Source organism: Sardina pilchardus, chromosome 6 (assembly GCF_963854185.1).
Source record: "Sardina pilchardus chromosome 6, fSarPil1.1, whole genome shotgun sequence".
Lineage (NCBI taxonomy): Eukaryota > Metazoa > Chordata > Actinopteri > Clupeiformes > Clupeidae > Sardina > Sardina pilchardus.
In genome coordinates, this window is record NC_084999.1 from 165,001 (window position 1) to 173,467 (window position 8,467).

At 52.0% G+C, this 8,467-nt stretch overlaps 5 non-coding genes across 5 annotated transcripts; 2 read left to right on the forward strand and 3 right to left on the reverse strand.

Annotated features, from left to right (window-relative positions):
* Nucleotides 1-7,169: 7,169 nt before the first annotated feature.
* Nucleotides 7,170-7,242, reverse strand: trnak-cuu (transfer RNA lysine (anticodon CUU)). Its single transcript has one exon. It is a non-coding gene; the product is annotated as a tRNA-Lys (tRNA).
* A 323-nt stretch (nt 7,243-7,565) lies between these two features.
* Nucleotides 7,566-7,657, forward strand: trnar-ucu (transfer RNA arginine (anticodon UCU)). The gene is given in 2 exon segments: nt 7,566-7,602; nt 7,622-7,657. It is a non-coding gene; the product is annotated as a tRNA-Arg (tRNA).
* Nucleotides 7,658-7,740: 83 nt separating this feature from the next.
* Nucleotides 7,741-7,813, reverse strand: trnaf-gaa (transfer RNA phenylalanine (anticodon GAA)). The gene has a single exon. It is a non-coding gene; the product is annotated as a tRNA-Phe (tRNA).
* A 110-nt stretch (nt 7,814-7,923) lies between these two features.
* On the forward strand, nt 7,924-7,996 carry trnam-cau (transfer RNA methionine (anticodon CAU)). The gene has a single exon. It is a non-coding gene; the product is annotated as a tRNA-Met (tRNA).
* Nucleotides 7,997-8,240: 244 nt separating this feature from the next.
* trnas-aga (transfer RNA serine (anticodon AGA)) lies at nt 8,241-8,322 on the reverse strand. The gene has a single exon. It is a non-coding gene; the product is annotated as a tRNA-Ser (tRNA).
* Between the last annotated feature and the right edge of the window lie 145 nt (nt 8,323-8,467).

The following is an 8,467-nucleotide window of genomic DNA, read 5'->3' on the forward strand; positions in this document are numbered from 1 at the left end:
ACACAAGCACACACACTTCAGAAAAACTATACACATACAGGGAATGATTCAGAAAAAGTATTTATTCCACACAATATACAATGTATACAATATATACAAGCAAAACATTGTTAACAACTTATTTTGCTGCTCTCTGTTCTGCCAACCACTCATCAAGAGATTTACCATTTGAGGCACGTGAACAGAAGGTGGCACTGCCATGACGACTATGCCCAAACTCCTTTGTTTTGGGCTGCCCGCACTGGCTACAGGTATTGTAGCTGACCCCTCTCACATACTTTCTCTTGTGGACTCCACTCTCCTCCTCAAGGGCCCGCTGGCGCCTGTTTCTCTTTGTGAACCTGGACACAGGAGTAGCAGGTGCAGGAACGAGTGGAGGTGGTGGGCCTGCACTGGACGTTGAGGCACCAGAAGCTGCCAGCACGCACGACAGAGTCTTGTCTGGGTTGAGGATGAAAGTCCCTACCATAGGCAACATCCCAGGAGCTGGCACGGGCTGTGCAGTCTCTGGTGCGGTCGGGGCAGGTGCGATGAGGTGCTCCCTGTTGGCAGAAGCTGGCCGTCGGCCTGGCCGCAGAATAGGAGCCTGCCCTTCCTGATTTGGAGGGAGGACAAACTCATGGCGTGGTCCTGATGCTGAGGGATGGAGCTCCAGCGGTTCCTTCGGTGGTGGAAGCTGGGCAGGTGCCACAGGAATTGGGTTGGTTGGAGCCATTCCCTGAGAGAGGACACTCATCTCCTGGCTCTTCTGCCGCCGTTGGAACCTGAGAGAAGATAATCTGTGTTAGATATGTATTCATTAGAGAACTATTCAGTCAATTTGAGGTAAATGATGTGCCTGACCTACCACTGAATGAGTGTCCGTTGATTAAGCTCATAGAGCTGAATCATTGTCTCCGCCATAACCCTTGGACTATTCAGCACAAGGTCCCGGACGTGGTGGTAGTCGATGAGAATTTTAGACCATCTGGGGGTGGAAACTCCAGCCTTCTTGGTGGGTGACTTGTGTAATGTGCACAGCCTTATGCACATGGCCTCTACCAAGCGGCTGGTGCTGGGCCACTGAGCTGGCCCCCCAGGATGACCTATCAAGCAGCGCTTAACACTCTCCACACCCGGCGTGACTCCAGACCGCTTGGGAGCCTTGAAACGGCCACTTATCAGTCGCTGCTGATGACGAGGCTGATAGTCGATCCGCTCCTTGTCGCCCTCAGGGAGAGCCGTCCACAGCTGGATAACCTGGGTCACCTGCAGCTCAGTGAGGTAAGACGCCTCATGGAGACCCACCAGGTAAGCAGCAAGATCCTGGACTTTGTCCCACCCAGTGATCCCATCCGGTCCAATGACTGCTCCCTAATATAATAAATGGATTGATTAATAGTAATAAATGGGAAATAAAATGTCATTGAGATTGGATTGAAATAGCCATTAAAGTAAGTGTCTTACCTGAGCCTCGTCAGACAGATTGCTTTCACTCTCCATTGCAGCCTCAGAGGTGTCAGGCAGCGCTGAAGGGGCAGGATGCTGTCCTCCATCACGTGAGGTGGACGGAGTAGCGTCAGGATGCTGTCCTCCATCACGTGAGGTGGACGGAGTAGCGTCAGGATGCTGTCCTCCATCACGTGAGGTGGACGGAGTAGCGTCAGGATGCTGTCTTCCATCACGTGACGTGGATGGCAGATCGGCAGGTGATGCAGGGGCCTGAGGTGGAGAGGTCTGAGGACTCATCAACGGTGAGGGCCTGTGCTCCAGGTCACGGCCGGGGTCATCCTCATAAAGCACAGGAACTGTGATGTCCTCTGTGGTCTCTTCTTCAAACCCCTCATCTTGCAAGTCCTCGTCGTTGACTGCCTCCACCAGCCTGTCCTCCTCTTCTGGGTTCTGGAGCACTGGAGTCAGTGTTTTGCCAGTCTGGCTATACAGATATTCCATTCCCAGCAATTCACCTACATAAAACAAAACAGGAAAAGAAAGCATTGTTAATATTTGTAAGCAATTTAGCATAGGTGAGAGTGGAGTTGGTAATGGATAATCCACTGGTGTTGTAGGCCAAGTTGCGCAGGTAACAACACCGATGGATTATCCACTACCAATCCCACTCTCATAAAGAATAGTGTTATTACAGAACAGATTACAGATTAATTAAGTTATTCTCTCTCATGTTGGATGAGGGATAGTTTCTTGCCTGTGTACGCTCCGGGGGTGCGATAGCGCTCATCCCAGCATCTGCCTAGCACCTTTCGGCTGAGCTGGTCCACTGCCTCTCTCAGCGCGCTGCCGTAAGAGCGGATGGAAGCGGCTCCTTTGACGGCACCCTCCATCCGGTCATCGTTCCAGCGCATCAACCCCTCAAGCAGATACGCCTGGAAATGCACATCACTGGCACTGGTTCCTGAAGTTTGAATAAACAAAAAAGCCTTTGTCACATTTTAACAAAATATCCACTACATATGAGATGCTATGAATAAATCTGTAACATGTGATGGAATTATGTAAGACATACAGAGAAATAGAGTTCTTAAATTACTGATGTCACATAAAAGGACTGTGATATTACTGTAAAACAGAAAATAGTAACCCATATATATGCAATACCTGGAATAAATCTATTCAGGTGGAGGTGAAAGGACTCCAGGGAGGTAGACCCACGGGCACACCTGTAGCAGCACAGCTCCACACCGCCTTTCTTCAGGGTGCCTGTCTTCATGTAGAGCGAGAAGTCCTCTGGGTCTTGGATGCAGGCCACGTGTTTCTCCTGCTCCCGCCAAATCTGCTGGATCCGTTCGTGGTCAAGCAGTGGAACACCCAGAGTGTCCTTCCCACTCACACTGTCGAACAGACTGATTAGAGACCCAATCAGTCTGATGGTCTCCTCCACCCCTCTGGTCCTCCTCCTGCAGTGCAACGCCAACTCCCTCCGGGTGATGCGCGTGGTCACCGCCTCCTCCGAGATGTGGCCAACCCTCTTTGCTGCCAGTTCACTCTCCTTGGCATGGCGGAGAGCAGCAACATCCTCCGGATCCCACTCGAAAATGCACATGGACAGGCGTGCCATGAAAATGCCATACAGGGGGTGAGCCTCCGTGGTGACGCCTGCAGCAAACCGGCGCATGAAATGCCAGATGTCAAGGCGCACTAGAAGGCCGTCCCACTCTGCAAACATGGCGTTCACCCGACAAGGGCCACGCTGACTGCAGCAGTCTCTGTCCACGTACATGATGTGTGGTGCCGCCTCTCCTGCCTCCCTGTACCGCCTCATTAAGCCAGCCGCCATAGCGTCCAGCGCTTGACCCTCGCCAGCTGTCAGGACGGAGACAAGGACCTGCCCGTGCTCATTCCCCACATTGGTGCACCAGGCAGCTGTACCCGCAGCAGCACCAGCCAGTTTCTTGGTGATCTTCTTGGTGGAGTCCATCTTGAGGACAGAGCCAAAGATGGAGGTGATTTTGGCCTTCACTTCAAGCAGTCGTCCAAGAACATCCCTGGCATACACCGCTAACAGCCACTTAGGCTTGGGCAGAGCAGGCAGAAGGGGAGGCTCAGAGAATGTAGGGGGGTGCACAACAGACAACCTTGTGAAAGGCTCACAAGCTGTCAGGTACTGCAGGACACGCTGCATCCAAGCTTCGCTGTGCTCCTCCAGCAGCTTTTTATACAGCTGTGTCACGCTGTTGCCCATTGTCCTCTCCCTCATCATCCTCAGCACCCGGATGTCACATGAGTACCTAAAGAAAGAACAGTGTATGTGTAAAAAATGACACAAACAACACAAATAAAAACACCTAATTCTAATTACTGGCATCCATAATGAATTACCTGTATGTCAGCAAAGCTGGAAACTGGCTCCGGTGTCCCATATCCAACTGTCCTAAGATGTCCTCGGACCAAGAAGGATACTTCTTTGAGCAGCGTTTGCACTCCAGGTACTCAGTGGCGAGGTCATACCACCCGTCGATGTCCAACACCTTGCGCACTGTCCGGTACAGGCCTGCTGCTGTCAGTCGGTGCTTGCCACAGGTTGGCCGAACACAGACCAGAGGAAACAGCCACATCTTATGGGGCATCCACAAGAACAGTGGCCGACAGAAGAAGTGGTCAGGTGAGGCAGGGGGTTGGGTGTGAATGAGGACGGGCTGAGGAGGGTGCCACCAAAGCTTCAGCTGGGTCACTAGCTCTGGCTTGCCGGTTCGTGGATTGGCCTTGAATAGAGTGTGCCGAATCCACTCCTGCTGAAACGGTGGAAGGTGTTCTTTCCAGTGACCGGGCAGCTCAGCCGGTGGCTGATGGACACCTGGTAGCGCTGGTAGTGCTACTGGAGGGGGGTCGGCACAGGCCTCTACATCCACCGTGGTTGTGAGGCAGTTCAGCTCTGCCTCGCACTGTGATGCAGCAGAGACCAGTTCCTCATCACCTGGAGCACAAATATGAACACTATTAGGCTTACTGTTAATACACAGAGAGAAATGCATGGAAGATGGTGTATGGTGCATAATTACCGGGAGAGAAAAGCTGGCGTCGGGCCAAGAGTCCAGTCTGACGCTTTGCCGGAGTTGAAGTGCACCGCGGTGCTGGAGCTGGAAAAAAAGTGACAAGTCTATGTAGTCAGGTAAAATGGTAAAGCTATACATGTAGAACTGCTGTAGGGGAAATTTAATTATCTATCTAAATTCACACTCCTACTCACAGGGTTTAACTGGTGACATCATCTTTCTCACCAGCTGTGAGGCAGACATGTTTCTGCCACGCGCCAGCAGCGCTTTCACAGTGGAGGCAGCAGATGGAGCTGCAGAGGACTGGGAGACAGCAGCAGATGGAGCTGCAGAGGACCCGGAGACAGCAGCAGATGGAGCTGCAGAGGAGCTGGACGCAGCAGATGGAGCTGCAGAGGAGCTGGATGCAGCAGATGGAGTTGCAGAGGAGCTGGATGCAGCAGACATCATCTCTCTCACCAGCTGTGAGGCAGACATGTTTCTGCCACGCGCCAGAAGCGCTTCCACAGTGGAGGCAGCAGATGGAGCTGCAGAGGACTGGCAGGCAGCAGCAGATGGAGCTGCAGAGGAGCCGGAGACAGCAGCAGATGGAGCTGCAGAGGACCGGGAGACAGCAGATGGAGCTGCAGAGGACCGGGAGACAGCAGATGGAGCTGCAGAGGAGCTGGATGCAGCAGAGGACTGGGAGACAGCAGATGGAGCTGCAGAGGACCGGGAGACAGCAGATGGAGCTGCAGAGGACCGGGAGACAGCAGATGGAGCTGCAGAGGAGCTGGATGCAGCAGAGGACCGGGAGACAGCAGATGGAGCTGCAGAAACGGTGGAGGACCTGCGTCTCTTCAAGACGTATGCCTTGAAAATGGCCATGTTGGTGTTCGGCCGGGCATTTACCGTAACCAGGTAGTTGATGAGCTTCTGGGCCTCCTTGCACTGGTCCTCATAGACATCTTTCATGGAGCGGCCCTGGAACTCCCCAAACTCCACCATCAAGCAGCCCTGGTCTCCAGCCTCCCGCGCTTGAGTCTGCATCTCCTGCTTTTTTTTGAACTTCTCCAGTTCCTCCGGCATCTCTCTGATCTGTGCAGTGTACTGCAGGAACAGCTGCTTGTTCTCTGACAGAGGGGTTGCCTGTGGTCTCTCCTCTGATGCACTATACATTATGTATAGTGCATAGCCCAGGCTGTTCTCCAGCAGCCATCTGAACCGTTGGCCCTGATACATTCCAAACTGAAGCTCGCAGTGAGCCAGTAGCAGGAATGCATCAGTGGGGTCTCCACCATGGCCAGAGACAAAAGTACTGGCCTCTGCCAGCACCTCGTCTTTGGGTTTAGCCCTCCCAGACCTCGTTTGTCCAACAGCCTTTGCCTCCTCCGATGGCGCCATGAGGAGTCTGGTGGACTTGGCTGACTGCCTTTGAAAGACAGGGTATGCATACATTTTCTGAAAGAAAATAAGAAAAAGACTTTTACCTCTACTCTAGTCATCTGTAACGTTACATTCAAGTGTGTACATTCCACTGTATATTAAACTGTATCAGAGCCTTGCCTGCCCTCAGGGCAGAGTGGCTCTGTGGGCATTTTCTTTTTAAATGAGGGCAGGCAACCTCTGTTACAGTGATTATCCAACGTCAAAACATGGGTACCATTCATACAGCTAAAACAAAACAATCACATTGCTTATTGTAAAGCCATGAGAGGATAACAAATCGCCATAGGGCACAACGGTAACGTGTCAAATGGCTGAGGTAAAACATCTGAGGTTATCAAAACGAATGTGACTCAGACCAACGTTTTATACCTATTACATGAAAGCTATACACATAGACATGTAAAACGATGATACACTGTCATTACTATGTCATAACTACTCCCTAAAAATAGATTGACGTAGTGTAGACTTAGCCAGCAAGCAGCTAACGACTCTATTGATGCTAACGTTGGCGACATGTTACCATTACTACCCACAAACGACACATTCTCACACCAAAATGAGCAAAAATAAGCTGATGTTCATTCATTAGTTGGCATTTAATTGAACCCAATGTGTCTGATGCGCAAAAGTCGGTTGGATCCGTCAACATTCATTCAACATTCACTCACACGAATGAATGGATTTAGCTATACGGGCTGCTAATGCTAGCACGAACGTTAACGTTTGCAAGCAATCTGCAATGGCAACAACACCTAAAGATGTGACAGAAAATGTGTCCGATAGTAGTACATCATATCTAAATGTCATATCTTACCTCAGGATTGATAAATAAATACCGAAATGTGAATGTTGCTCGATTGGTAAAACAGCGAAAATACCAGGGTGACTAGCAAGTTCACGATAGAGGTCGCCGGTAGTCTATTTGCGTGGGAACGAACGTTGGGAAAGTAAGCCACAGAGGAAGAACGTGATTGGTCAAAAGTAAGCCCATATCAACAGATGTGATTGGCTAACGTGGGCTTACTTTGGGCTTACTTGTGCTTACTTTGGCGGAATTGACAGGATTCAGGAAGCGCAAGCGAGAGGTAGCGGGATCGATGCCCGCATTCTCCAGTGCCGTGGGCACTCCCTTTTGAGGATGCGCTACACAACCCAGAACAGAACCGTGCTTTTGTTGCCCAACTCCTTTGTTGCTCCCCTCTCAGTGCAGGAGAGCTTTTCTGGCCAAGCTGGGGGGCAAAAAGCACACGCCCAACGTGGGGCTCGAACCCACGACCCTGAGATTAAGAGTCTCATGCTCTACCGACTGAGCTAGCCGGGCTTCGAGAGGCCTGCTTTGGCGCGGCCAGCTGACGGCGAGGGCACAGACGCCCACAAGCTAATCGCTGCATGGCCATCCTGTCTCCTTGTGGAATGCGCTTTGAGAAGGCGCAGACAGCGACTGGAATATCACGGTCCCTCTGCGAAATGCGCCTGCTCTCTGCGGCATGCTCTCGGTCAGAGGAGTCCAGTGGAGCTTGAACGAGCTCCCTGTCTCCTGCCAGTCAAAACTTATGCGTCACTGAAGACTGAATGGAAGTCTGAGACAAACGTGGGAAAGACAGGTCTGAGTTGATGTTGGCGTGGACAACGGCATCGCCCCAGGGTTCTGTGGCGCAATGGATAGCGCGTTGGACTTCTAGTTGGCAAAGGAAGGAGCCATTCAAAGGTTGTGGGTTCGAGTCCCACCAGAATCGTGCGTTTTTGCAGGACGCCGACGGGCAGCAATGGATCTACCAGACTAGCTGCCGGCAATGCCACAGGCGGAATCATAAAGAGCTGCCGAAACCCGGGATCGAACCAGGGACCTTTAGATCTTCAGTCTAACGCTCTCCCAACTGAGCTATTTCGGCTACCGTGGGTCACTCACGCTTGTGCGAGACAATCAAAGTCACACAAGCGAGCCCACTGGCTCGGCGCCAGACACGGAGATGAGCTCTCCGTACTGACAGCAGCAACCGAAGCCTCGTTAGCGCAGTAGGTAGCGCGTCAGTCTCATAATCTGAAGGTCGTGAGTTCGATCCTCACACGGGGCACGCTGCTTTTGCACCGTGCAAAATGAAACACTGCACACCTCTCGCTGACGTGGGCAGGAGAGTACTCTTCAGGATGTTTCTGGAAGAGCAAGCTAGCACCATTGCTAAAGAGTCGCCTGTGCCCAGTGCCATGCGAAGCCCTAAGCGAGCTTATGCTTCCCCAAGATCGCCTGCAGAAAAGCAGCCAGACCGTTCAGTTGCAGCCGTCACATGCAGTTTTTCTGTCCCCAGATGCAATAGTCTACGTAGTCGGCAGGATTCGAACCTGCGCGGGGAGACCCCAATGGATTTCTAGTCCATCGCCTTAACCACTCGGCCACGACTACCCGTTGTCGGCATCTGCGCCGTGCTCTCTCTGTACGCTTTTGTGCAAGGCAGCCGTGGCAGATGGCAGACATCTGGCGACAGAGGCTGCGGAGAGTCTTGCCATTTTGTCCCGCAAACTAAAGGTCTTGTCAGAAGTGGGATTCG